Here is a 26,303-nt window from a genome sequence, read left to right on the forward strand (position 1 = left end):
AACTAATGTTCTTTGAAAGTATCTTCCTTCAACATACCCAGCTCCAATTACCCAAAGTGTGGAAAGAAACAGGGAGGGAGGCGAATGGATTTGGAGCTCCTGGCCTGTACATTCCTAGTTATAAAGGAAGAGCAAATTTGCTGTTCTCAGGAGAGATGCCATTTCTGGCCTTACTGTGAAAATACCTTCCCAAATATTAATGCAATTCCACATACCCATACTGTCCACTATAGAAATGAACAAGAGTAAGCTTTCCAGGGCTAATTTAGAAGGCTTCCAAAGGCTTCCCCTAGGAGCCTACTGCTGACACCAGAAAAATCCCTCTTTGGAGTTAACTTTGACTAGGAATTGCTTTCTCTGGATGATCCTCCACTTTTAAATGCAAATTGTTTTCGTCCATTACACATTAGTGTGAATTTCAGTTCACAGGTAACCTGTTAGGATGTCCAACTCTATGGCACCACCTGTTAGGGTCTTACACTCAAATGCCTACACCCACTACATAAAGGCCTGCAGTTAACAACATCCCTGAAAGGCTTCACATTCAAAAACAAAGAAAACATCCCCCCCTCAAATCCCACCTTGCTGGCTAAACAAGACACATAGGTAGAGTGACACCCCTGTCTTTTTTTAAAACTCCAAATAAAGCCTAGGAGGGATCTAGTAATTCAGTAATTTATGAACACTGGACCCTGCAGCTGAGAGGGGACAAAACAAAGAGCGAGTAACGGGCCTACTGCTCCAACCTGCTGGGTCAACACTGGCTTGATCTGCAGCCTAAGGCTGGCCCGCTCTGCTCGCAAGATGCCCTTTTGACCCCTGTCCTGCCCCGTGTCACCATCTCTTTTCTTCTTGATCAGAGAGAAAATCTGTTTCTCCTCTGCCCTGGAAACAGAACTGCCACTAGCCTACTTGGTGACTTTGGGAGCATTGGAGAAAGGTGCCTCTGGGCCTGAATTCCAAGTCCTCACTCTTCATGAGCAAAAAGGAAAGCAGGCCAGAGGGTGCACATGCCTTTTGGAATTTCAAAAACGGGAAAATGATTAGATTTCAGATTTAGGGAAGGTGTGTCACATTAAGGGAGCCAGAGAAAATAATAACTGCCAATTCCGAAGCAAAGCAAAATCGTGTTTCTCCACTACGTTGCTATCTCTGTCTCCTAGTCAAGCCACAATGAAATAGCAGATCAAATACCAGATCAAAGGCAGAGGCAAATACAATTATGTTGCCTGTGAAACCCCTAGCATGAAATTAGAAGTCAAACTCTCCATTCAGGGGTTAGAGACAAGGATAATGGGAACCCGAGGCCCTAGAGATGTACCCAGCTCCTTTCAGTCACAACACTATCCATGCTGGATATTTAAAACCACACCTGGGGGTAGGGGACGAACAGTAAGAGAGTAATTTATTATTAGAGTAATGTATTATTTTTTTCCACACTTTAGCAAATGCACTGACTACATTTCCAGCTCTGTACCACAGAAAGATATCTGTACGTTGGAAAAAAAAAAAAGGTGATTTGCAAGCAAATCGTGAAACTAATGTTGCCTGAAGCGATGAAGGGTTACCACAGATCCCCCCAAGATGGCGGGTGAAGGATGGTGGTGGCCAGATTCCCAGTCCTGTCCTTTACCTGCTTTCCCTTTCAACACTGAAGGGCCTAAAACCCAGCTGATTCCACCAACCAATTCTTCCTCAGTTCTTCCCACACTTCACAAGCTCACAGAGAGAGCTGTCCTTTGATATCGTCTATTTTTCATAAAACCCATATTTGCTTTACGGCTCTATTTCTTTTACCCTGGCCTAATTTTAGCTCTCTGTCTCCCCCTCACCCCCCATATAATTTATACAGCCTCTTGAGGGTACAAGCTCCTATTATAACATAGACTATTCTGTTTAGAGCCAGTGCTAATTAGGCTTAGCTCTCAAGAGTGCCTGGCATGGCTTTCTTTCTTTCTTTTTTTTTTTCTCAGTGGCCATAAGTTCTTTGACACTCCTCCCAATGAGGGGTAGGGTCTATGTCCCTTCCCCTTGAATCTGAGTGGGCCTGTGACTCATGGTAGGCAGTAGAATATAGTAGAAATGACACCACATGATTTCTGAGGGTGGGTTGGAAGAGGTGATGCTGGCATGCTTGTTTTTGGAGCCCTGAGCTGCTGCTATGTAACTTCAAGTCCTACTACCCTTAAGCCACCATACTATGAGGAAGCCCAAGCCACACAGAGAGCCCTGTGCTTGTGCTGCAGAACACAGCTGAGGTCTCAGCCAGCAGCTGGGCAGGCGGGGGAGGCAGCGTCAGATGATTCCAGCTCCCAGAATTTCCACCAAATTCTGGACCCACTGAGTCCACAAGCAGAATTCAATTGCTTCTACACTAGCTCCCTTGCAGCTGACAAGCTCTCACCCTCACTTGCCATAGTCAGTAGGGGAGGTCAGTTTTATAACACGTTGTGAAATCCATAGAAGAAGGCGAGCAGATTAAAAACAGAAGTGTGGAGAACAGGACATATTTCATCACAACCCAAATCCTCCACCTTGGATGACACAACGCCTTGTTCTTTATGGAATCCCTGGAGGACAGACGGTGACCTGTCTCCTCCTCAAATCTGATCTCACATTTCCCCTAAAGGATCTGGTTGAAAGGACCCCATTTGTTGTTCCCTCCTGACCTACGCTGGCTGTACAAGGGAGCCAGTTCACGGGGCAGGAGAGAGGGACCGAACATTTCCACCGGCCTAGCTTTGCTCTCCCATCTTTCCTCCTCCCTCCCCTCCCCACCCCACATTTTCCTTGCCTCTTCTTGAAGGTTCTCATGTCGGGGAGGGGGTGGGATGGAATACAGAAGAGGGATCAGCTTACTTCATTTTCTTCCCAATTCCTCCACAAACCCCACATCTTCTCATTCCCTGGCACCCAACTACCCCATTTGTGTCACAGTCCAGACAAATACGTTTCCATTCATGATACTCAGAGTCACATTTGCTTGGCCACACCCACAGAATCACCCAGCAGCACCCCTGGCCTCTCCCTCCCCCTCCCCCCTCTTTCTCCTCCCCTGAGGCAGGTACTCATAGGCCCCTGCTGCCCAGGCAGCCCACCGACCCTAACTTACAGCCTGTCCTCCTGGGGAAATGCTGAGCTCAGGGGAGACCTGGGGAGGGGCTGCAAGACATCTGGAATGTGGAAGACGGAGGAGGGGAAGATGGAGGGGCCAGGTCCTAATCCCCATCCCCCAACACACACACCCAATAAGCACAGCAGCCAAGGAGCAGGAGAAAAGAACAAGTCGCCTGCAATGTGGAGAAAAATAGGCCAAATTTTGCGTGGGGTGGGGAGGTGAGAGGTGAGGAGCTACTGAACAGGCCAGAATGGGCAGAGGAGCACCCAAGGGCCTGGGACCTACCCCTTCCCCAGAGCCTGAGTCCAAAGGCTGGCACGGCTCCCCGAGCTCACAGCTTTGGGGCTGCCTGCCTGCTGGACAGTGGAGTCCTGCAGCTCCAATTCACAGGGCTACTGCAACACACATTTTAGAAACAATTCTCTCTGCTGACCCAAATCCCAGGCCAGTGAGATGTGTGCCCAGCTAGGACCTTTCTTCGTATGCTTCAAACAATATCAGCCCCAACCCTTCCTCACTCCTTCAAGAACAAGGGTACAACATTTATTAAAACCTTATTATTATTATTATTGATTAAAACCTTATTATTGCTTTACATGCAATTACTTCACCAAATCTTTCCCCAATCTGGTGATGCAGGCATTCTCATGCCCATTTCACAGAAAAGGAAACTGAGGCTCAAAAAGGTTATATAACCCCTGGGGGCAGAGCTCCCATCTTAAGCCCAGATGTGTCTTGCTCCAGAGCTTTCCACCACACCTGTGATCTCCCAAACATTTTGATCACGTACTTTGTGCCAACCTGTGCCAGGCTTGCAAAGATAAATAAGACAGTTTCTGCCCTTTGGGAGTTTGAAGTCTAGTGGAGGAGACAGAAACACTGCAATACAGTAGGATAGGGGCTCTGAATGCGGGGTGGTCCAAGTACCGTGGAGCCCTTCTGAATATCTTGATCTGATCGTCATCACCCTTTCACTTCACTTCTACTTTCTTAGCCCCCCCCTGGTTTCTTCTCACAAGGCCGCTCTTATCCTTCCTTAAGCACTAGCTGCTGGCTTCTCTTCCATGCCTGTTTCTTTTCTCCTATCAATGGAGTCTGTACTCACACACCTGGCAGGGATCCTGGCACCCTACTTGCCTGGAAAGACTGCCTTGGTTGGGTAGATGTCCTTGGCTTCTGGGGCCCCTCTGGGAGGAGCGAGACCCTGTCTGCAACCCCAGGCTTCCTCAGGTGAGACATGGGCACAGGGGCCTGGACGTTGAGCAGGCTGGTAGGCCCTAGCAAGGCTTTTATTGAAGCCTGTTAAAGGGTTTTGGGCTTCCTCTGATGAAAGGCGCTTAAGTGCATCTGGTTTTGATTACAGGGGAGGAGAAAGCCAGGCGGTCTCTCGGGGGTTGGACCAGTCATCTGGCTCTGCCTTCCTCCGGGCAGAGCAGGCTGCTGGTGAGGCCAGGAGGCCAGGTGTGGGGGGCAGAGCAGGAAGCAGAGCTGGTACAAAACCCTCTAACTCTCTGAGGCTTCTGACCCCAGCCCCTGGCTCTGCCAGGCGGGACTCCCAGAAACAGCATGGTGGCTCAGAGATGTCAGGCTCCTTTGATAAAGTCAAGTTTAGAGTGGCTGTAGGCCACCCCTGACCAACAGCTCTTCACTGATTTCCACCCCCTCATCTCCAAAATAGCCTCCTAAGAACCCCTGACCCTCCAACAACCTTGCCGGCTGCTCCCTCAGACGAAGTTGAAATAGGCTTCTGCCTCAAGGGTTTCCGCAAGTGATGAAAACTAAGGAAATGCAGACTTTTAAAAGTTAAAAAAACCCTTAATGTTTTCTTTCTCCTTTTCAACTAGCCGGGTATCATTCCCCATAAAACAGACATCGTTAAGGATTCCACTTCACTGTAGCTGATAACTACGCTGAATTAAAGGAAGAGATTAGTATTATTTTAAAATAAGGTGGCTGTCCTGGACCATCACCAGGCAGTCCCAAAGCCACTCTCTGCCCCGCACCTGTCCCTGCGCGGGCCTCCACGTGGGCACAAAAAGCTCTTGGGGGATCGGATGGGTTAAACACAGTACGGGGTTCTAGAAACAAAAATGCATTTTCTTATTCCCGCCCTGATTTAATTCTGCTGCGTGTTATTATTGTCAAGTCTTTTCGCACCACCGTTTCTAAAAAGAAAACCCGTGGGTCTGCGCGGCCCTTCGCCGCCTGCTCGGCTTTTATTGTGCACGCAGCCTGGTCTGTCTGCGTGGATCCAGCACGTCGTGACCGCCTCGCAGGCGCGCACGGACACCCTCGGATTGGCATTTCGATAAGCTGGGCGCATTGTCTCAGCGGCGACACACACACACTCACGCACACACATAATAAAGGGCTTACAGACCCTGGCCAACCCTCCTCGCAACCCATAATTAGAGATGACCTTTGCGAAAGGCAATTAAAATATGGTAATGATCGATGCGCTCGCCCCTTTTCAAATAAGAAAATACACAGGTGTTGGCTTCGGGAGGCTCCACCTGGCCCGACCAGGAGGCCTCCTCCAGCTTATGAATGAACTCTTTCTCCCGGGAAGCTTCGACTCCCCGCTACCTACGCGAGCGCTGGCTCCCCTCCTCCCCTCCCCTCCCCTCCCCTCCCCTCCCCTCCCCTCCCCTCCCCTCCCCTCCCCTCCCCTCCCCTCCCCTCCCCTCCCCTCCCCTCCCCCACCAGTGCTCAGGCAGCTTGGAGCTCGCAGGCGGCGGCGGGGCTTTGTCATCGGAACGCACACACAGACACGCACACGCGCGCACCCGGCCACCACGGGACCGCGGCAGCCGCTGCGCCGTGTGCTTCTTCGCTGCGCTCCCCTCCCCGCCCCCTCTTTTTAAGAGCTGCTCCAAATCCTTTCTTCCGTCTTTTATGTGTGCGGTCCTTTTAATCGAAGAGCTCGGGAAGCATTTTAGAGGGGGCTCCCGCGGGGCGCAAGACCGCAGGACTCAGGACGCGCGCGGAGAGGACGCGTGGGCAGCTGGGCTTTGTTCTGCCCCTTGCCGGGGTCCCGAGGGCGGAAAAGCCTCTGCCGCGCTGGGGCCCACCGGTGACTCGGCGGGCTAGCACTAGCACTTCCCCACCCCCACCAAAACTGGAACGTGAAATCCCCTCCGGAGTTCACTCCGGACTTGGTCCGGGTGGGGCGCATCGCCTTGGGGAGGGTCTCCTGGTCCACAAGTGGCTCTCCCCATATAGACAAATGTGCAGTGTCATTATGGTGGTTCCTGTTGCTCGAGGCCCCGGGGGTGCTCCCGCGGCGCGCGCGCACCCCACGTCTACACGGCCCGGAGAGCGAGAGGGGGGCCCAGGGGCTGAGACTCGCCGGCAGGCTGCCTGGAGGAGACGCCGTGTCGGGCTCTCCCGCACCTCCCGGCTGCCTTCCGGGACCGCGAGCACAGAGCCAGGGCGGCCTCTCGCCTTTCATTACCGGGCCTACGAAAGCAGCAGCCCAGGCAAATATGTAGCTATTAAAATTAATCGCCCTGCGTTGTCAGCTGAACATAATGCAAATTATTTATGGGCTGTCTGCGCAATATTTATCATCGTGCAGGCTCCGGGCGCTTCGTTCCTCCCGGCCTCCCCCGCCCGCTCCGGCCCGCGCAGGGCGAAGCTGCGCGCAGGCTGCGGCGGCCAGAGGGCTCTGGGCACCCAAATGGGGTTCCGAGGGCGAGGCCGCGCACCAGGCTGCCTTCCAGGCCAAGAGACTCACTTTGGTTTCTGACACTCATTCCACATTTGTTGGAGGCCTACTACGTGCAAAATTAAGAGGTCTGCGAAATTAGGGGGGAGTGAAAAAAAAATTGGAGGAACTGGAACAAAGAGACAAGCTCGGGCCGGAGGGGCGAGGCAGGCAGAGGCTTCTCGGCTGCCCAAGTAAATTTTCTGAGACCCAAGTCTGTACTCCAACTCGGGAAACCCACGTTTGCCGAAGCTGGATTCGCACTCAGGGAAACCGAGAGCATCGGAGGTGCCCGACAGATTCGAGTACAACGCTGTCGACTGGAACAGGAATTTGGTGTCCTTCGAGCCTCAAAACTTGTTTGCAGATCGCAGATAACACATTAACTGCTAATTGTCGAAATCGGCCAACCATTTAGTTTATCACTGCTGGGGGCCCCTTGGTATTCGCTGCACTTTTTATATGTAAAAACAGCCTTGGTACCTCCTAAACGGCTTTTGTGTGGCTTTTGTTTCTCTTTCAAATACGGTGTTTTAAAAAACAGCAGCAACACGCCACCCCACCCCCTCTCCAACCAAGCCTTCTCGTTTAAAAAAAAAAAAAAAAAAAAAAACCCAGGAGGAGAAATAATCTATAGGACAATCCCCCCCTACTGGTCGGCGCTGGCGTTAGGGCTTTTTACGCAGATCGAGTCGCCCTGGCCTGCAGAGGTAAACAGGCTTTCTGCACCGTTGCTAATTGAATCACAAGGGGAAGAACGGCGGCTGCGGGCGGGGGAGGCCTCGGGATCTGGGCCGGGTGCCAGGGAGGGGAGGGCGCAGCACGAGGGGCATTGGGGTGGCGGCGAGTAGACCCTGCCCGGAGGCCTCGGGGCCTGGCCGGGGAGAGAAAGGTCGGTGGGCGGTCCAGCCAGAGGCCCCCGCTTGCAGTCTCCGAGGCTGAGCGAATGCGCAGCCTGGGCCTCTATCCCCAGCGCGCCTGGGCGCCACCTGGGGCCGGTCACGCTGCGTGAGTCCATCTGCGGGGAAGGAGGTCACCTGGCGCCCCCTCCCCCACACAGTTTTAGCAGTTCTGGGCCTTCAGGACGCAGAGGCAGGCCTAGGTCTTTCTTATGTTCATTTTAAGCAAATTATTGCCCTTCGTCACTGTCCCCACCCTAAACTCCAGTCACCTCGCCCTTAGCTGATCAAGCCCGAGTCAGGGCCTACTTCCGGGCTTCTGGGGGGTGGCGTGGCTATCTATAGCATCTGCTCTCCAGACTAAGAGAAGGATACGGGAGCCAGAAAGCTACTTAGAATTTATATTCTTCATCCCGTTTTCTTCTCCTTAAAATGTGATTTGACCCAATTTAGAGGTCTTTTTTCTTTCCATTTAACCCCACTTTTGACAGGGATTTTTCTTAGAGCATTCCAAAGATTCTCCCATTACCTCAGAAACTTAATTTGAAGTGATGTGAATGAAAAGGATGTTCAAAATCTTGAACAGCTTTTGGATTCCCTTTATCTGTACATTCCTGCATGGATTTGAGGAAGAGCTGGTTTTTACTTTGTTTTGGTTTTTAATCAGCAAATCACTGTGTTTTCTAGAGTAAGAGAGATTGAACATTAGTCACAGTGATGTGCAGGGGGTCAGGCCCCGTTTACAAAGTGCTTGAAGACTTTGGTTCTCAGAATCCCACCTGAGAGGGGCAGGATGAGTGTTACTGTTCCCATTTACAGATAAGGAGACAGACTCCCCCCCCACCAAGTTTCAGGAATCTAGTCTTCCTCATTGAACTGGGGCCAGAAGCCAGCTGAAACCTGCCAGCTCCTGCCTGCATCCACCCTCCTCCAGATCAATGTCATATAGCAAATGCTGCATCCTTTTCTGAGATGTGTCTACTGAGACCCCAGCCACCCTCTGGGTTGAAGCAGCCCCGACGGCCCACATTTTAGGCACCTCTTTCCACAGCCTGCAAACCGCACAGGATAGTCTCTTACAACCGTCTGTTTACTCACTTCCCTCCACCGGGTCAATTCCGACTCCAGGCCCGGGAGGACAATTTTAAAGTGTTTCTGCAGACAGACCCTCTGGCCGCGCCGGAAGTGTTTTATGGACCTGTGAGCCGAGTTAATCCCAGGAGGGGCGGCAGGATTAGTCCCTGGTGTGGGTGGGGGATTCCTGTATTAAACTTTAATCCCCATGGGAGGAGAAGAGATGGGGGACGGGTGGCTACGGCAATGTGTGCCCCCCCCATTAAACTCCCAGATCTGGGCCGAGGCGGATGGAAACTGAGGTATGCGGATACCCCAAAGCCTCGATCCTCGGCGAGGCGGGGTGCAAGGGGGGAGGGCGCCCCGCGCAGACGCACCCTGGGAGATCAGTGAGGACATCGAGGGCGAGTGGAGAGCGCAGTAGTGTGCTTTTTTCCCCCCAGGTTTTATCCTTCCCTCCCTGGCAAGGAGGAGAGCCGCAACCCGGAGAGGGAGCCGGAAAGAAGCACTTAATCACCGGCGTCTCGCTGCTCGTCACGCGAAGATGGCAGCGGCTCCCCTGGGTTTCAAGGTTCCGGGAAAGGCGTGTGTTCTGCCTCAGGCGCGCGGGCTGCTGCGCTCCCTCCCTCGGCTCGGCAGCCGGCCGGGGTCTCGGAGCGTCTCTCAACGCCCGCAAGTGCGGGTAGGCCAGCCTGCCCCTCCTCGGGCCCGGAGGTGGCTAGGGTAGCGGGGGCCCGTGGGTCTTCGCGAGCTAAAAGTAAAGGCTCGAGGATGTGAGATGGGGAGCTGATCGCCCAGCTGCCTCCGATCACAACAGCCCCCGCCCCAAGACACACAGGGCCACACTCTGGCCCGGGCACGCAGGGCGTCAAGCTGCGGCCAATACAAGACATGCAGGGCAGACTCCCAGTAGCGGTGGCCCGAGACCCGGCCAGCCTTCGCGGAGAGGGGATTTATCGCCACCTCCACCCACGCGTAGGCCCCACTGTCTAGCCTTCCCCTTTGACCCCCCCGGGCCATCATGAAACACAGAGCGCACAGGTCCCCCCCCAGCCGCTTCCCGGGGGAGTTGGGGATCCCCAGGCCTGGCTGCACGTCCCAGGGGTGCCAGCGTGTGCACGGACCCTGGGGAGGAGCAGGGCAGCGCGGCCCCTCCACCCTGATTCTTCCCCGGTGCAGCACACAACCGCCACGGGCTTCCGAAGCGCCGGAGAGGGGAGGAGGAAGGGAAGGCGGAGGCCCGGGAGGCGGGCTGCGCGCTTGAGACGTGTGTGCGTGTGTGTGTGTGTGTGTGTGTGTACACACGCGCAGGCGCGCGCGCCCGGAAAGGGGGACGAGTGTTTGGGGGAGGCAGGGTGAGTGTGAGCAACCCGGAACCAGCCGTCCCAATCGGGACTTGCTTAGCTGGCCTCTCCAGCCCCCGGCCGTGAGGCTGCGTGCCCAGGGCTGGCGGCTCAAGCGGAGGGGAGCCAGGAGGTGCGGAAGGCGCTGCCGGGCGTCCGGCCAGCTCCGCGAGAGGAGCCCGGCGGCGCGCCCGGAGCCCAGGGACCGGCGTGACCCAGCCGCCCCCGCAGGCGGTAGTTCAGCTCCGCCTCCCGGGACCACTGACTCTCGGCGATAAGGAGTTCCTCGGCAATCGGCTGTCCCCAGTCCCCAGTCACCTCCGGCGGACGTGACCGCCGGATGCTATGTGGCGAGGTGGGGCGAGGGGCCTTTGCACTGCCTTCCCTGGTCCCTTCTCCGCCGCGGAGCCACAATAACGTGCAAAATAAGGGCCAAATGTCAGGCTTCCTCATCTCTTCCCATAACCCTTTGGAAGGTGGGGGGTCCAACACCCCCCAAACAGCTCACCTTCACTACACAACACGGGGGGGGGGCAGCACAGCCCTACATTCCTCAGTCGGGGGCGATCCTGGCCATAGCCCAAACTGTGCGACAAAGCCGCTTATCAGTTCTGGGCCTCAGTGTCCTTATCTGTAAAATGATACCAATAACGTGTCTAACTCACGGGGTTGTTTTCAGGATAAGAGTTAATACATAAAGTGCATAGAACTCTGCCTGGCATACAGTGCTACAATGTTTGTTGTTAGGATTTGGTACCCTCTTACCAGGTTGAAGCAGCTGAAGGCAGGGTTTGCACAGGGTAGAAAGGGCACTGCTGCCCACAAAAGTTAAGAAGGCAAAATGGGCTCAAACTGTCTCCACTAGATTTTCCCTTAAAGACCCTCGTGTGTGGTAGGGATGGAAGGGGGAACTTTGCTTTAATGGTGCTCATTTAGACTGGATTAATGGGAAGCTCCTGCTAGGGCTCAGGCACAATTACCCACCCTCTCCCTGAGGCCTTGGGCGAACAGCACTGTTTAGAGGACGTCCGGTAGACTCTTCCAGGACACCCTTTCTGATGGCTCAAGGCCACCTCCTATAAATCAGTTCTTAGAGGCGCTGGGCAAAAGCCACATCCTCTGGGGATGTAAGTTAGCCAGATTTTAACACTGGTCCAGAGCTGGCAGGCGGCAGGCCCCAGTCCCTGGGCTGCTGGTGAGTCTCATTTTAGGGACTCACAAATGCACCACTATTTACGTACATAGAATGGGTCAGATTTCTAATTTCAAAAAGCTTCCCATTTCCTTTGAAATGGGGTCTCCTGCGCGATGGGGTGGAGGTTGGGCAAAGAAGCGCCCCGAGGAGGCCTCGGCGCCACTCACTCCCCGCCTGGCCTCTCCCAGGTCACTCATAATTCATTAGGTGGGACAGCCTTTTCCTTTTCAAAGACAACGCAAATGGCCTTTCCCTTACGTGGCTGCCGGCGTTCGCCTAATCACTGAAATGTGCTGGCGGTGCGCTCTCGCTCTTGCAGTTGATCCTTATCGGAATTGTGCGTGCCAGGCGGCCAGCCCCGCGAAAGACAAAGACGCGGGTGCCTCCGGGTTTGCTCCCGAAGCCTCAGGGTCACCTCCGGGGCTTCCCCTTCACAGCCTCTGGCTCCCAAGCCGCTGCCGGCCAGCCTCCGGAACAAACCCGCAGCCCTAAGTCAGAATTCCAGTTCTCGAGCGCCACCCGGAGCGTTCACTTTTCCCCTCCTCCGAGGCCGCGTGGTGCGCGAGTGAGAGTCCGAGGGCGGCGGCAGCAGACGTTTGGGGCCGGGGGCCGGGGGCGGGGACTCCCCGGCACCCAGCAGCACGAACGCAGGTTAAAGAAAAAGGCAAGAGAAAAATGTGGGCTTATAAAAAAAGAAAGCCAAAACCCAGGACCATCTAGTCTGAAGTACAAACAACCTCAGGAGGGAGTTTGCAAGGAGCAAGCAACCCCCATATAGAAACTACAACTAAACGAATCCCCGTTTAGAGTTATAGTAAGAGTCCTCGAAGGTGGACTGCAAAGGGGACCGCGGTTTCTTAGGACACACACGGGCTGTGCTACGATACATCATGCTCAGCCCGGCACCTCCTGCACACACGTTTAATAGCAGGCAGAGAGCGGAGTTTCATCTACAGATCAACTAGTTCTCACAGTATTTATAACTGACTCAACGTTTACTTGATTTTTTAAAAAAAGATTTATCTTGCTTGAAAGATACATGAACAACCTGTATTTAGATGGGCTAAGTTCTCTCAGCTGTCTGCCCATGTTTGTCTGGTCTCTCTAAGAATCCACGTTTTCTAGCCCGGGAAGAGGCAGGCTCCTCCTTCGGCGGTTTCCTGGCTTGGCGCCCATCCTCCCCAAGCACCGGGAACGGAGACGGCCGCACTAATACTCGCGGGCACCCTGTTCTGACCTATACTGTCATTTTTTCCATCGGTCAGAATCGGGCTTGGCGGGGGGGGGGGGGGGGGAGGTGTTCTCCTCCGAGGGGCTCTGCACGGATCATTGGGTTTTCCCCGGCGAACTTAACACGGAGGCAAAAGGGGCAGATGGAAACCAGGCCTCGGCTGGCCGGGCGCGCGTAAGCGCCGCACTCGGCAGCTCGACGCAAAGCCAGGGCTGGATTTTCGCAGCCTGGGCCCGGCGGCCTCCCCGCGCCGGCGCGATCCTCTCTCCCTCGGGCTGAGCAAACGTGCTCTCCAAATTCCGCCCTGGAGACAGCAGCTGTGCGGCGCGGGTGGGGGGGGGGGAATAACCCGCAACTTTTCCAACAGAAAGTGTATGCGCACAGGAGAGGTGAAGGCCCACCCGATTCTGTGCACGTACCGACACAGCATCTAATCAGTGTCACTGCCAGGAATACGCTTCCGCGGCGGGCGACACCCCGGCCCCCGCCAACCTGCAGGAGGGGGGGGGGATGCAAATGGCGTCTCGCGTCGTCCCAGACTCTGCACAGCTCCCGCTGCCGAGACTCCGAGCAGACGTCGCAGCGGGCCAAGCGCCGCCACTCCGGGGACGCGAACACGCTGGCGGCCCGCGCCCCTCTCCTGCGACCTGGTCGCGGGAAAACAAACTAGCACCGCTCCCCGGGCCGAGGCCATTCCCCCGCCCCCACCGCCGGAAGAGCTGCCCTTCCCCGATGGGAGGGGGGCGGGAAACTTTGCGAGACGACTGTTCCGCGCCTTTCTCGCGTGGCGTCGGAGAGGAACTTGGGTGGGTTTCCCGTCCGAGGCCTGACCACACCCTCCCACTTTTCTAGGCCTCGGACCTCAACCTCGTGGACTACGGAGCGGAGGGGGACACTTCGGGCCACTCGGAGGGTGGCACCGAAGTCAGGCGTCCCCAAGGGCTCTGGCGGATGGCCAAGTTTGTGTTCTTTCCATCCCACGCCGGAGTAGCGCTCGCTACTTTGGGGAAGCTTCAGACTCCTCAACCCCGGCCACGAGGCCACCCCTGTCTTTAAGGTAGGGCCAATGGTCTCTCTACAGCACCCTCTCCCGCTCTGCGGTCCCCGCACCGCTCCCACAGCCCCGGGGAGTCCCCACAGATGGCCCGCGCCTTCCCTCGCCCGCTCTTCCGGGGGAGGGGGAGGCGTGTGGGTCGTGTGCACCACGACTCAGGCCCGCACCCTCCGCGGAGCCACCTCCGCAGCCTGCCCCGCCCGGAGTCGTCCTGCGGGATGCAGCCTTCCCCGCGCGTAATGGGGCACCCCTGGGACGCAGGCAGGGATGGCGGTTCCGGTCGTTCCGGGATTTGCGTGCAAGAAGACAACAAGGCCGGCGATTACAGGAGCGGCGCCTCCATTCTCGGGGTTGAGACGCCCGCGCAGTCTCCGCGTCGGTCCCGCTATCGCCACTCTTGCCTGGGGGGCCCGCTTCCGTACCCCGTGCCACCCCCCAGCAATCCCTCGTCCCGCCCGTGCGGCACCACGCGGAGCTCCGAGCACGCTGGCTCCCACCCCAGCCCCTCCATAACTCGCGCACCTCCCTCGCCCCGGGCTCGGGGCACCACTCGCTCTCAGCGCCCGGAGTACGCCGGTTCCACCCTCGGCTGCGAAAGCCGCCGCCCCGTGCCACCCCCGCCCGGCCCGGCCCGGCCCTTGTCCCAGCCCGGCTCCCCCGCCAGCTGCGCCGCCACCGCCGCACGTGACCCGCCCCCGTCGCGGCTTCCGCCTATCTGCCTGTTCGGAGCACAAACAATTTCTGCTCTGACGCGGGGTCTCTCGGGCCCTGGCGTCCTCTCCTCCTTGCCTCCCCCCCCTTCCGGGTACGAGAACTCAAAACAACTCGCTGACCTTCGGGCCGACCAGCTCCGGCTTCCACCGACTCCGGCATTCTGTTCAAACCCGGCAGCGGCGGCTTCTAAGATTTCACTCCGCGCTGGGCTGGGGGGAGGGGGTGATTTCTCCGGGAGGGGGTGTCTCAGATCGAAAGAGCCACTTCACGCTCATTCCTCTCCTCCCAAGTGAGTTTTTAGACTGTCCAGAGGCCCTGGGGGAAGCCGCGCGCAAAGAAAGCCACCCCCCCCAACTCCCACCCCAACACGCGCGCGCGCGCGCGCGCGCACACACACACACGCCGCCTTGACTGGTGCCTGACCTGATTTCCAGGGTCACGGCCCAGCGGCGGAGGGCCTGGACAGCCTCCGAAATACCACGGAGCGGTGGAGTGCGGCACGGATCAGAGCTGGGGTGGGGTGGAGGGATTGCGCTAAATAGTAATAGTAACTCCCACTTCTGCGCTGTGCCGAGTACTTTACAAGCCCTTGAACTTTACGGATCAGGAAACTGAGGCGTAGAGAAAGGTCAGTTAATTGACTCTATCAGTCACCCAGCAAGCTAAATGACTTAGTAGGAATTTGAACCCAGGTGTCCCAGAGTCCGGGGTGGTTAAACATTATGCTAGTGTTCACCTTGGAATCAAAAGTACAGACCCATCTACAGAACTTAGTGTTCACTTGAGGGCTACATATTTTCCACGTTGCACTGTGACTGGCACCCAGTAGGCCTTAATAAATAATGGTGAAATGAATGGGTGTCCGAATAAATGATTGACAGAATCACTGATGGCAAGTGATTTTAGAGAAAACGGCCCCAACCACTGCTCCTTCTAAGAGGACTGTTTTACCTTAATAAAATCTCTAGCTGTTTTGTGACTGTTTGCAGATAACAGGAAACTCTTATTCAAAAATATATTAACCTCCCACCCCTCCCCCCAGCCAATCAGCCTGGCAGCGTTTGAACTTGCTCGGGCACATACCCAAAGCAGCTTTTACTTGATCTCAACCATTTTCCCTACCCTGTTCCTTCTCCGTAGGCTTCTGCTCAGGGTCAGGCAGCCTGGAGCTTCATTTGAAGTGATTCTGAACATATCACAGGAAAGGAGTATACACCCACCAAACATGGCTCATTGGCTTCCCTTCCACAGGCTGGTGGTGGTGGTGTTGGCGTGGGGGGGGGGAGCGTGACTTGCAGCTCAGTGGTTATCTTTTAATTCACAGACCACATAAGGAACACCATGATCCGTGCATCTGTGCAGCTTGTTCCAGAGTCCCAGCCCTCACCAGCTGTGAGGTCACATCTCTTGGAAGGCAGTCATCTACCTCAACCAACAGCTCCGAGATGCTGGGCAGCGGGACCATATCTGCCATTTGGAGAGCTGCCGCTGGTGCTCTGGGCTCTCCTGCTCCTTCCGGTAGCCAAAGAGAGGATGCGATTTTTAAAAATTCATATATTCAGGTAATCCATATTGTCATCCGCCGTCTCCCCCCCCCACCCACCACCCGTTTTCTAAACCTAACCAGTTGTTCCTTCTGTGTCACTAATTGGGCAGCCTGAAATGAGGACAAATTTCATTTCCGGTTACCTGAAAGTAAACTTTCTCCCTTCCAGTTTGATTCCTCCAACATCTGTTGAATGCCTCTGTGGTGTAAGTCACTATATTAGGCAGAACATGGAGGAGGAAAATGGCTAGTCTCTGTTTCTGATTAGTGATATAATCTGTCCTCCCTCTCTCTCTCTACCCCTCCCATCCTCCCTCCCTTCCTTCTTTGTCTTTCTCTCTTTCTGACAGTTGTCTATTTTGGCTCCTGTTCCTATGATAATTAACCAAGAAATGAAAGCGTTTATTTTCTAAGTAACAACCCAATATTGATTAGAAGGCTGGGGTTTCAGCCGCCTCTTTTACAGTCTGGTCTGGAGTGACCAGCCGGACCCTGTGACCTCAGCTTGTGGCCAGCCCAGGTTGGAAACATCAAGTGATTTCCAAGGAGGCCACAGGCCTCAATCCTACGTGGCCGGATCGTAGCTGAGCACAGTCTTGCCGAAATTCACTTACCCCTCGTGCAGGGGGAACTGGTGACAAGTGATGCTGAACCAGAGGTTCAGGATGCTAATATGATTTATCTGTGTACAGCCTGGGGAGGAGAAAAGGCTCATAAAAGTGTTCTAGGCTGGTCATTCTGAATGTGAGCATTTATTTATCTGCAAAGCTGCCGAATGTCCCTGCAGGAAGTCGCGGGCGCAGCAACCCCTGACTGCACAGACAAAAGTCTCCCCTTTACACAGGGCTGCTTTTATTGTTTCCAACAGCTTTGTGCTTTCCCTGGGGGAAGAGGAGAGTCACAGAGCCAGTTTTCTTCCTCTTTTCTCACGCTGCAGAGGAAGTGATGTTGTGGAAACAGGGGCATTAACTTGGCCTGCAAACCACATCAGAGCCAGAGTTGGGAAAAGCTCGGAGCAGGGTGGCATTCCTATGGCTTTCGTCCTCCAGGTCCCCAAAAACCCAGCCTGGGTCTGAGCATGGGGATGGCGGGCGCTCACAGGTGGCACAAAGCAAGAGAAGTCGTACTTGGGAATCATTCCATCGGTACAAGGGGCTCCCTGGGGACGGATGCTCCTGAACAATTAGGAGTCAAGCCCCCAAATGACTCCTGGAGCAGTTTCATTCATTCTTCATTCATCTATTGGAGCACACTTAGGGATTACGCACTTTGTGCCAGGCACTGTGCTGGCCCAGGGTATGCAATGGTAAGCAACAGAGACACGGTCCCTGCGTCACGGAGCTTATATTCTACTTCGCTTGGCACACGAAAGGTACTGGATGTGGTCCTGACCGTCGAATCCTGTAGGTCCTACCTCCTTAACGTCTATCCTGGGCTCTTCCTCATCCGACCATCCTTAATTCAGATCCTTGAGAACTCCTCATGGAACAATGGAACCCGCCCTCCCCAAACTCGCCTCCTCCATCTGACCATGCCACCCACTGCTTTGAATCGTTCAAGCAGCAAGAAGGGGAGAGACAAGGGGAGATAAGGACACCCCCATCCAGCTGAGTCAGCCTCCTTTATAAAGATTTCTCAGAAGTCCCACCTAGTGATTTCTACTTATGTCTCCTTGGCCACTTCTTGCTGCAAGGGAGGCTGAGGAATGGTACCTTTTAGCTTGAGGCCATTGCTGCCTCAGGTTACTAAGGAAGGGGGGGATGGCTACTGGGGTGGTCAGCCAGCCATCTCTGCTCATATACTCACAGGGTATGTGACAGACAGTATGGCAACACTTAGTAGGTGGTAGGAGAGGGTTCAAGAGGGACCTTTTGGGCTCTGTTCCTGGTTCACATCCCAGTTCTCTGGGAGCTGCCCTCTATCTCCTCCGTGGGGTTGGGATGCCAGCAGGCTCTATGTTGCTGTAGGTGCAGGTGGAATCTGCCCTTAGCTGAGCCAGTTCTGTTCTTTTTTTTTTTTTTTCCCCCCTGGAAATGGGGGATCAGGAGAGAGAAAGCTGGTCAGTCAGGGCAGGGCTGGCTGCGTGGTGCCTGACCAGTGCAGTCACGCTGCCCTGTGTCATGGGCCCCATCCTTGGGATTTAATGCTCTGCAGTCGCCATCTTGATGTTCTGAATAATATTATTTCAAATTTGTGTTTGGTAGGTGATGTCCAGTGGGACAATGGAGCATGACCCAGGGGCATGGAGCCTCAGCTCATGCATGGTTCCACCTCCCGCCCTCCACCCCGGCTTACCTTCCTGAGATGGGTCCTCAGATGCCAGCTCCCCACCTCCTTGTGACCCTGGCCCTGCTTGGCCTCCCACACACCACCCTGGCCTTGGGCTGCTACCACCCTCTGCCCCTGGGTACTGACTTTGGGAAGGTCAGGGTTGGGGAGCCTCACGGCGCCTTGGGGGTGGGGCAAGGTGGCAGCACTTTTGGCCGGACACTTGGCAGGGCCCTCTCCTCCACTGAGGATCCAGGCACCGAATGTGTCCCAGCATGGAGGTTGTGATCCCTTGGAGGCCAGCAAGTACCTTGGGTGGAGGCAGTGGGCGTGTGGGAAGGGGAGAGTGAGGTCCCAGCCCCTGGCTGGGGCCCTGCATTTTAGTTTTGTTCTGGGCCCCACAAATTATGTAGTCAGCCCTGCCTGACCGCGGGGCCATTGCGTTCGAGCCTGTGGATGCCAGGCCAGAGAAAGCCAGTCTGCAGAAAGGCAAAGAATAATAAAGAAATGCGGTAAAAAACAGAGTGCCTTCAGAAACACAGGGCCCCAGAGAGGGCAAAGATGGGTTCCTGAAGGGCGTCCAGTGCCCGGCTCCTGCCCGCTGTGGGGGCCTGCCTGTACTTCTGCTCCTGAGTTCTTCTCATCAGTTCCCTTCTGTTCCTTGTGCTACTATGAATGGATTCCCCTGATTACCAACTAAAAGTGCCCCAACCCAGACCAAAAAAAAAAAAAAAAGCTTGGTTTGCAGTTTATAGTATTGGGTTTCAGTCCCAACTTTGCCATTTAACTAGCTGTGTGATATTGGGCGAGTAGTTTTTTTTAAAAAATATTTATTTATTTATTTATTTTGGCTGCACCAGGTCTTAGTTGCGGCACACAGGATCTTCATTGTGGCATGATTAGTTGCGGCATATGGGCTCTTAGTTGCGGCATGCATGTGGGCACTAGTCCCCCGACCAGGGATCAAACCTGGGCCCCCTGCATTGGGAGCGCGGAGTCTTACCCGCTGGACCACTAGGGAAGTCCCTGGGCAGGTTAGTTTTTCTCTCTGAGGCTTCGTTTCTTCAACCTTAAAAAAATGGCTGGACCTAATGGTACCAACGTTGTTAAGTTGCTGTAAGGATTATCTGTTTGCACCCCTTCTTGTTAATAGAAGGATTTAAGACACAAAGGCATGTAGAGAATTTTGAGTGAAACAACTTCCTTCTCTGACTGTTTTCTCAGTACTTAAATACTGCATACTTGAATCTGGTTAACTTAAGTGGTTAGAATAGGGTCAAACAAGATGGATGTCATAGGTTTGAGCACTAGACAGGTTTGCTTAGCGTATTTCCATGACTAAAGACTAAACACATAAGGTAGATATTGCAGTTGTCTATCGCTGCACAATGAACAGCCCCCAAATGTGTGGTTCAAAATAACAACCATGTTACTGTATCTCATTATCTTGTGGGCCAGGAATTGGGACAGGACTAGGATGGGTGATTCTTCTGCTTCATGTGGGGTCAGCTAGGGGCTCTCAGTGGCACTCCGGTGGTGGATGTGCTGGTCTGGAGGGTCCAAGTTGGCTTCATGCACAAGTGTAGTGCTTTGGTGGGGATGGCTGGAAGGCTGGGCTCAGCTGGGACTGTAGAATGTGGTTCCTATCTGTGGGCTCTCCAGCATGGTGGTCTTAGGATAGTATCACTTTTTCCATGGTGGCCCAAGTTCCAAAAGACCAAGATAGAATCTAGAAAGCCTTTTCTGACCTAGCCTTGGACATCATGTGGTATCACTTCTGTGGATTCACCTAATTACAAGAGAGTTAGAAGCTCACGCAGATTCCAAAGCAGGGGACTACATGAGGGTGTGAATACCAGGATGCATGGGTCATGGGTGGGGGCATTTTTGGAGACTAGCTATCACAGTGGACCAACCACTTATATGTTTGTTCCCTTAGTCCTGGGGGGCAAAGTGCAAGGACATGGTTGGAAGAGCTCAGGTCCGTCCCCATTCATCATCAGAAGTATTCTGGGAAATCCTCAGCAAGGGGCAGGAGATGGAAAGGCTCTTGGGAACATCAGCCTCTGCAGAGAGCTAATTCCATAGGCTCTGGATGTTAAATCCTAGTCCTGCTTCAAAACCAGCCTCTTGGGCTCTTGAACTTACAAAAAATAATCTCAGATTCCTATGAGGGAGTTATAATTGTCTCCATTTTCTATATGAGGAAACTTAATTAAATTGCCCAGAATCACAGCTAGAAAATGGTACAGCTGGAATTTGAAACCAGATATATCTAATGCAAAAGCAGTAGGTCATTTTACAGTTTACAGTTTAAGTTACTTTCCCAGGGTCACCCAGAGAAATACAGAAATACAATTCAGTACCCATTCATGGTAAAAACGCTTAGCAAGATTAGAAGAGAATGGAAATTCCTTCATCTGTTAAGGAGTATGTACAAACAAAACTTACAACAAACACTGTATTTAATGGTAAAATATTAAAAGCTTCCCCCCTGAGATCAAGAACTAGACAGGATGTCTGCCATCACTCTTTCTATTCATTATTATTCTGGAGGTCATAGCCAGTGCAATAAAGCAAGAAAAAGAAAGAAAAAGCATCCAGATTGGAAAGGAAGAAGTGAAACTGTCATTATTCTCAAATGACATGCTTGTGCACATAGAAAATCCAAAAGAACCTACAATCCAACTATTAGAATTAATAAAGGAGTTCAGCAAGGTCACTGAATTTAATGTAGGGCTCTGGTGAGGAGTCAATGAGAAGTTTGTATCAGATACTAAACCCTTACCTATTTAATCCTCACAACCACTTCTCTTTGGCCTGTGACCCTGGTGACACTTCCTTCTTGACATTCCCTTTACCCTGTCTTCCTTGATACAATCTTCCTTTGGGTCTCGTCCTCCTCTTCTGGTATCTGCTCCTACAACGTCGGCTGTGCTCAGAGTTTGATCCACAAGCAGTGCTGTGGCAAGGACAACTTCATCGTGTTCTCTGTGGGTGGCACCTCCCATGGGTGTCCGACACTCTTATCATTTCTTCCCTGGACTCTCCCGCTGACCTAGTTCTTGGTTCTCCCACCTCAATTTTTCCCCCCATTTTTTTTTTATTGTGGTAAAATACACATAACATAAAACCGACTATCTTAACCATTGTAAGTGTACAGTTCAGTGGTGTTAAGTACATTCATGTTTCGAAACCATCACTACCAACCTCCTGCCTCAGTCTTGCTCCCTTTGTTTCCAGCTGTCACACAGGCCCCAGTGGGAGGGGACCTTCCTCAAATACAAACTTGATCTTGCTGTCTTTTCCCTCTTTAAATTCTTTCAAGACCGGAGACACCTTGGTTAAGTTCAACATCCTCTGCCTGGTATAATAGCCCTCCACAATCACGGCTCTTGCTTCCATGCCTGTTTTAATTTGGGTACCTCCCAAAGCTGACCCTGAGCCAAGGATTTGGGGCCATAAGAGAGGTGATCCCAGGAAGCACAGTGAGGGAATGAGAATCAAGACAGGGAAGGGAGGAAGGCCAATATACGGTACGTTTGTGAGCAGGTTACCGATATGGGCAACTGGGGCTCAATTCTGCTGGTGCCTCTCTGAGATCCTGTGTAGCACCCCCCCTCAGCACTGCCCCAGTGAGGGGTGAGGAAGCTGGAGTATTTATCCACCAACTCCCATCCAGTGGTGTGCTGGTAAACCAGCTTTCTGGGAGAACAAAGAAAGTCCCAATTTGTAGTGTTTGCCAGTGGCCACGATATAAATATTCCCACTGTGGCTGATTGGAAGCTACCAATGTTTTAACACTTGGCTTGCAAATTTTCTGAATATGTAACAGTCAGGCTCTCCAGAGCTAGTACCGCTGCTCCAGCACACCCCAGCTCTCATTCCGCATTAGTTGAGGGTTGTTTCTGGGAAGCTAAGCACTTAGGATCTGCTCGCCCATATGGTGGCCAGCTGAGCATGCTTCAGAGGCCCGAGAACTCCCTCTGATGGTTTCAGGAAGTCCTCACTGTATTTGGGAAATCTTTTCAGGTGCCTTCCGGGTTGGGTGGAGGGACATGGGTGGGACACCAACAGAGCTTGCGGTTAGGTCTTTGCAGGGCCCCCCTGCTTGGAATGCCTGCTCCTTCTTAGCACACACACCCCCACCGGCCCCCCCCCCCCCGCCACGAGCTTCTGCTCATCCTTCAGTACTCAGCTATGGTGTCACCGCCTCTGTGAAGCGCTCCCTGTCTTGCCACAAACTGTCCTTGCTCTCGTGACAGCCTGAAAGCACGCCCTTGGCTTGTTAATTGCTACCTGCCTTTGTCCCTCACTGCACTGCAAGCTGCCAAGGCCAGGGATGTTGTCTATCAGTTTCTGTAACCGCAGTCGTTAGCCCAGTGCCCAGCACAAACTTAGCTACTTAATAAACAGACAACTCGCCCCGCCTGACCCTGGCACATAGTAATGATTGAGTCAAATTAACACTCTCCCCCCTCCCCCTCCACTATTTATATATCCACTGCTCAATCGATCAGTTGGTCCCTACAGCTTTATTGCTTATTCCCATCCATCTCCAAAGAGGACTTTAGGCAACAAGCAGGTGCTTCCTTTCCCGTGAAGGTGTGAGTGACCATATTTTCTGAAGCAATGATCAGGACACATGATCTGACACATGTTACGACACATGGTCTGACAATGGGACAGAATATTTTAAATCACCACCATCTCGGAAAATCTGGGCTGCTTGGCTCTGTGTCGAAAAGAGCCAGGAGCCATGGCCTCGTCATGCACACCCAGAGCAGGCAGGAGTTCTGTTTTAAAGACCTCTGTGATTTTAAGAGCGGCATGTGAAGATAGCTGAAGAGAGAAGTTGATTTCTGTGGCACTCTAGCTGGAGTGATCATAGGGAGCAGGGAAAAATTTGCGGCAGAAACAAGCTCTCATTAAGACCATATGCTGTAGTTCTAATCGATGGCTCTTAGAAGTAATTCCCCGACATTGCATTCATTTTTACTGCCTCCCCTTCAGGGGCAGGAAGAACAGGGTTGTTAGCCCGCGTTTATAGATGAGGGTATTTAGAAACAGAGAGGTTCAATGGCTCAGCCCCAGTCACAGAGTGAATCAGAGACACCGCCAGCCTCGAATCCAGAATTCCGACTTGAGCTTCTGTGCCAAGATCCCTCGGGGCACATTTCCTCTCTAATTTGCATAAATCATCAACATTTTTTTCCAAGCTTGTGCTGAGAAAGCCCCTTTTCAAAGAGCGGAAACTCCCTTTGCCTTCTGTCGCCTTAGTTTTATTTTATGAACCAAATTCTTTTACTTCAACACGTAGACTTGCTATTTTCCCTTCCGTTGAGCCCTTTTCAAAAGAGGTCATGACCTTTGCTTATAGATGCAATGGAAACAGGTGAGCCTAAATGAAATAAAACAGATGATCCGGAGGCCATATAAAGTGTAATTTCAACTAATGTTCAAAATCCCATGCAGTTGATTATAAATCTTAGATCCTGGCAGGTTATCAGGAAAATAAGAATGGATAAATGGTGCTTCCAGTGTTTGGACCCCACTAGGTGTAAGATGAGCCTCCAACCTTGCGAGCAGATTCCTAGGATTAGAAATAAGAAACTGGACATACCAGGGCCGTGCAAGCTTTGAGAAATTTCAATTTGGAAATATGTAGGGAGCCATACCTGAGACTGAAGGTATGCCAACTTGGTCTTTTAATCACCAGCATAATTACATAATTACTCACAATCCTTTCACATATTTAAGAAATTCTTAGCTTATGACCTCATCTGTCTGATGGTCCTTAGGTGACTCCAGTATTGAGGTTTCTGGGCATGAACTGTGCTTCCTGGAATCCCAGGTCAGCACTTAGTGCCTTGCTGACACTCAACGAAATAGTAATAATCCTCTTGAAAGTAAAAACATATGCAGTGTGTTTGGAAAAATCTCCATGTCAAGTACGTTAGATTTTCAAAATAATTTATGGCTCGTCTGTTTTTTTTTTTTTTAAAGATTTATTTATTGATTGATTGATTAATTGATTGATTGCTATGTTGGGTCTTCGTTTCTCTGCTAGGGCTTTCTCTAGTTGTGGCAAGCGGGGGCCACTCTTCATCGCGGTGCGCGGGCCTCTCACTATCGCGGCCTCTCTTGTTGCGGAGCACAGGCTCCAGACGCGCAGGCTCAGTAGTTGTGGCTCACGGGCCCAGTTGCTCTGCGGCATGTGGGATCTTCCCAGACCAGGGCTCGAACCCGTGTCCCCTGCATTAGCAGGCAGATTCTCAACCACTGCACCACCAGGGAAGCCCCCGTCTGTTTAACCATTAGAAAAAAAAGGAGTTCTGTCTATTCGAAATCTTTGGTAAAATAAAATTCAGCATAGAGGAAAAGCTTTTTGTCTACATGGCACAGTAATTTACTTTATTACTTATCACATTAGTCAGCTATTGCTGCAATCATGCTGTGTAACAAAAGTTTTAAGCACACCCAAACTCAGCAGCTTAAAATGTTTATTTCCTGTTCATGGGGTAGGGGTCAGGGGCTGGGGTTCTGATGATCTCAGTTGAGTTTGGCTGTACTCTATAGCTTGGGTCCAGGCCTGTTCCACATGTCTCCTCATCCTCCTTGGCCCAGCAGCTTCCTGGAGCATCCTCATTTTATGGCAGATCACCAGAGAGCAAAAGGCAGGCCAAACAACACAAGCACCTTTAAAGCCTTTGCTGGCATCATACCTGCTCACATTCCATTGACTAAAGCAAGTCACAGGGTCAAGCCCAAGGTCAGTGGAGCAGGGGAGCACAACAGCCCAAGAGGGAGGGGGCTGAACAATACTACAGTCTCACAATTATCATCCCTAAAAGCCTGTGTTACGGACTGAATTGTGTCCCCCCAAAATTCATATGTTGCAGCCTGACCCCGCAATCCCTCAGAATGTGACTGCATTGGGAAATATTGCCTTTAAAGAGGTGATTAAGTTGAAATGAGGCCATTAAGGGAGCCCTAATCCAAACTGGCTGGTGTCCTTATAAGAGAAGGAAATTTAGACACATAGAGGAAAGGCCATGTGAGGACACAGCCAGAAGGCGGCCGTCTGTAAGCCAAGGAGAGAGGCCTCAGAAGAAACCAAACCTGCCGACACCTTGATCTTGGGCTACCAGCTTCTAGAACTGTGAGACAATAAATTTCTCTTGTTTAAGCCACCCAGTCTGTGGTATTCTGTTATGGCAACCTGAGCTAATACAGCCTGTAAACCCCTTGTGGGTGACTCAGGGCTGTGTCTTACTCATGGTGTTGTCTTCCCCCACAGTACTTAGCAGATTACCATGTGTACATATTTATGTATATTTGGTGAATGAATGAAATCTTCTCTCAGTTTCAAAATCAATAATTACTTATTTTATCAGCCAGACTCATGGTTGCAAGTGTTAGAAACCCATTTAAAGTTTTTTTAAGCAAAAAGGAAATCTTTGGGGTCAGATGACTGGGGTAGTTTCTAAAATCTACAGAGTGATTCTAGGAACCAGGGCCTCACCTGCCAGATCCTCTTTCCATGGTCCCTCACTGAGGCACTTGGCCTTGTTTTTGCAGAGAAAATGACTACCAAGAGAATGACAGATTATATTTTCCAAAAGTGACGACAACAATATCTCCCATCCCAGCTGCTCATCTTACAGTGTGACTTTGACATTCCTCCCATTGAGAGGTAGGGTCTGTGTTTTCTGCCTTTGAATATGGGTGGGCTTGTGACTACAGTGGAAGTGACACTATGTGACTTCTAGGCTAGGTCATAAAAGACGATACAGCTTCTGCCTTGTTTGCTAGAACATTGCCTTTGGAGTCCTGAGTTGCCATGGCAGAAGTCTGAGGCTGCCATGCTGTCAGGAAGCCCAAACTACATGGAGAAGCCACATGAAAGTGTTCTGGCCAAGAGCCCCAGCTGAAGTCCCATCTAACAGCCAGCATCAGCCACCACATGTGAGTGAAGATGACTCCACATGACTCTGGCCCCCAGCCATTGAGTCCTTCCTGTTGAGGCCCCAGATATTGGGGAACAGGAACAAGTCCTCCCCATGGTGCCCTGTCAAAATTCCTGATCCACAGAATCTGTGAGCATGATAAATGGTTCTTTTATGCCACTATGCTTTGACACAATTTGTTCCAT

The 26,303-nt window shown here is 52.5% G+C and overlaps 1 protein-coding gene and 1 long non-coding RNA gene across 2 annotated transcripts in view; one reads left to right on the forward strand and one right to left on the reverse strand.

Annotated features, from left to right (window-relative positions):
• The window catches only part of BCOR (BCL6 corepressor), a 113,898-nt gene extending 99,294 nt beyond the window's left edge, over nucleotides 1-14,604 (reverse strand). The window contains exon 1 of the mRNA XM_061177839.1: nucleotides 14,454-14,604. The gene's annotated coding sequence lies outside the window, so the exon portion shown is untranslated. The remainder of the gene's footprint in view (nucleotides 1-14,453) is intronic.
• Nucleotides 13,184-25,794, forward strand: LOC133081598 (uncharacterized). Its single transcript, XR_009698868.1, has 3 exons — nucleotides 13,184-13,623; nucleotides 15,659-15,896; nucleotides 25,730-25,794. It is a non-coding gene; the product is annotated as an uncharacterized LOC133081598 (long non-coding RNA).
• Nucleotides 25,795-26,303: the final 509 nt, after the last annotated feature.

This window comes from Eubalaena glacialis, chromosome X (assembly GCF_028564815.1).
Source record: "Eubalaena glacialis isolate mEubGla1 chromosome X, mEubGla1.1.hap2.+ XY, whole genome shotgun sequence".
Classification (NCBI taxonomy): Eukaryota; Metazoa; Chordata; class Mammalia; order Artiodactyla; family Balaenidae; genus Eubalaena; species Eubalaena glacialis.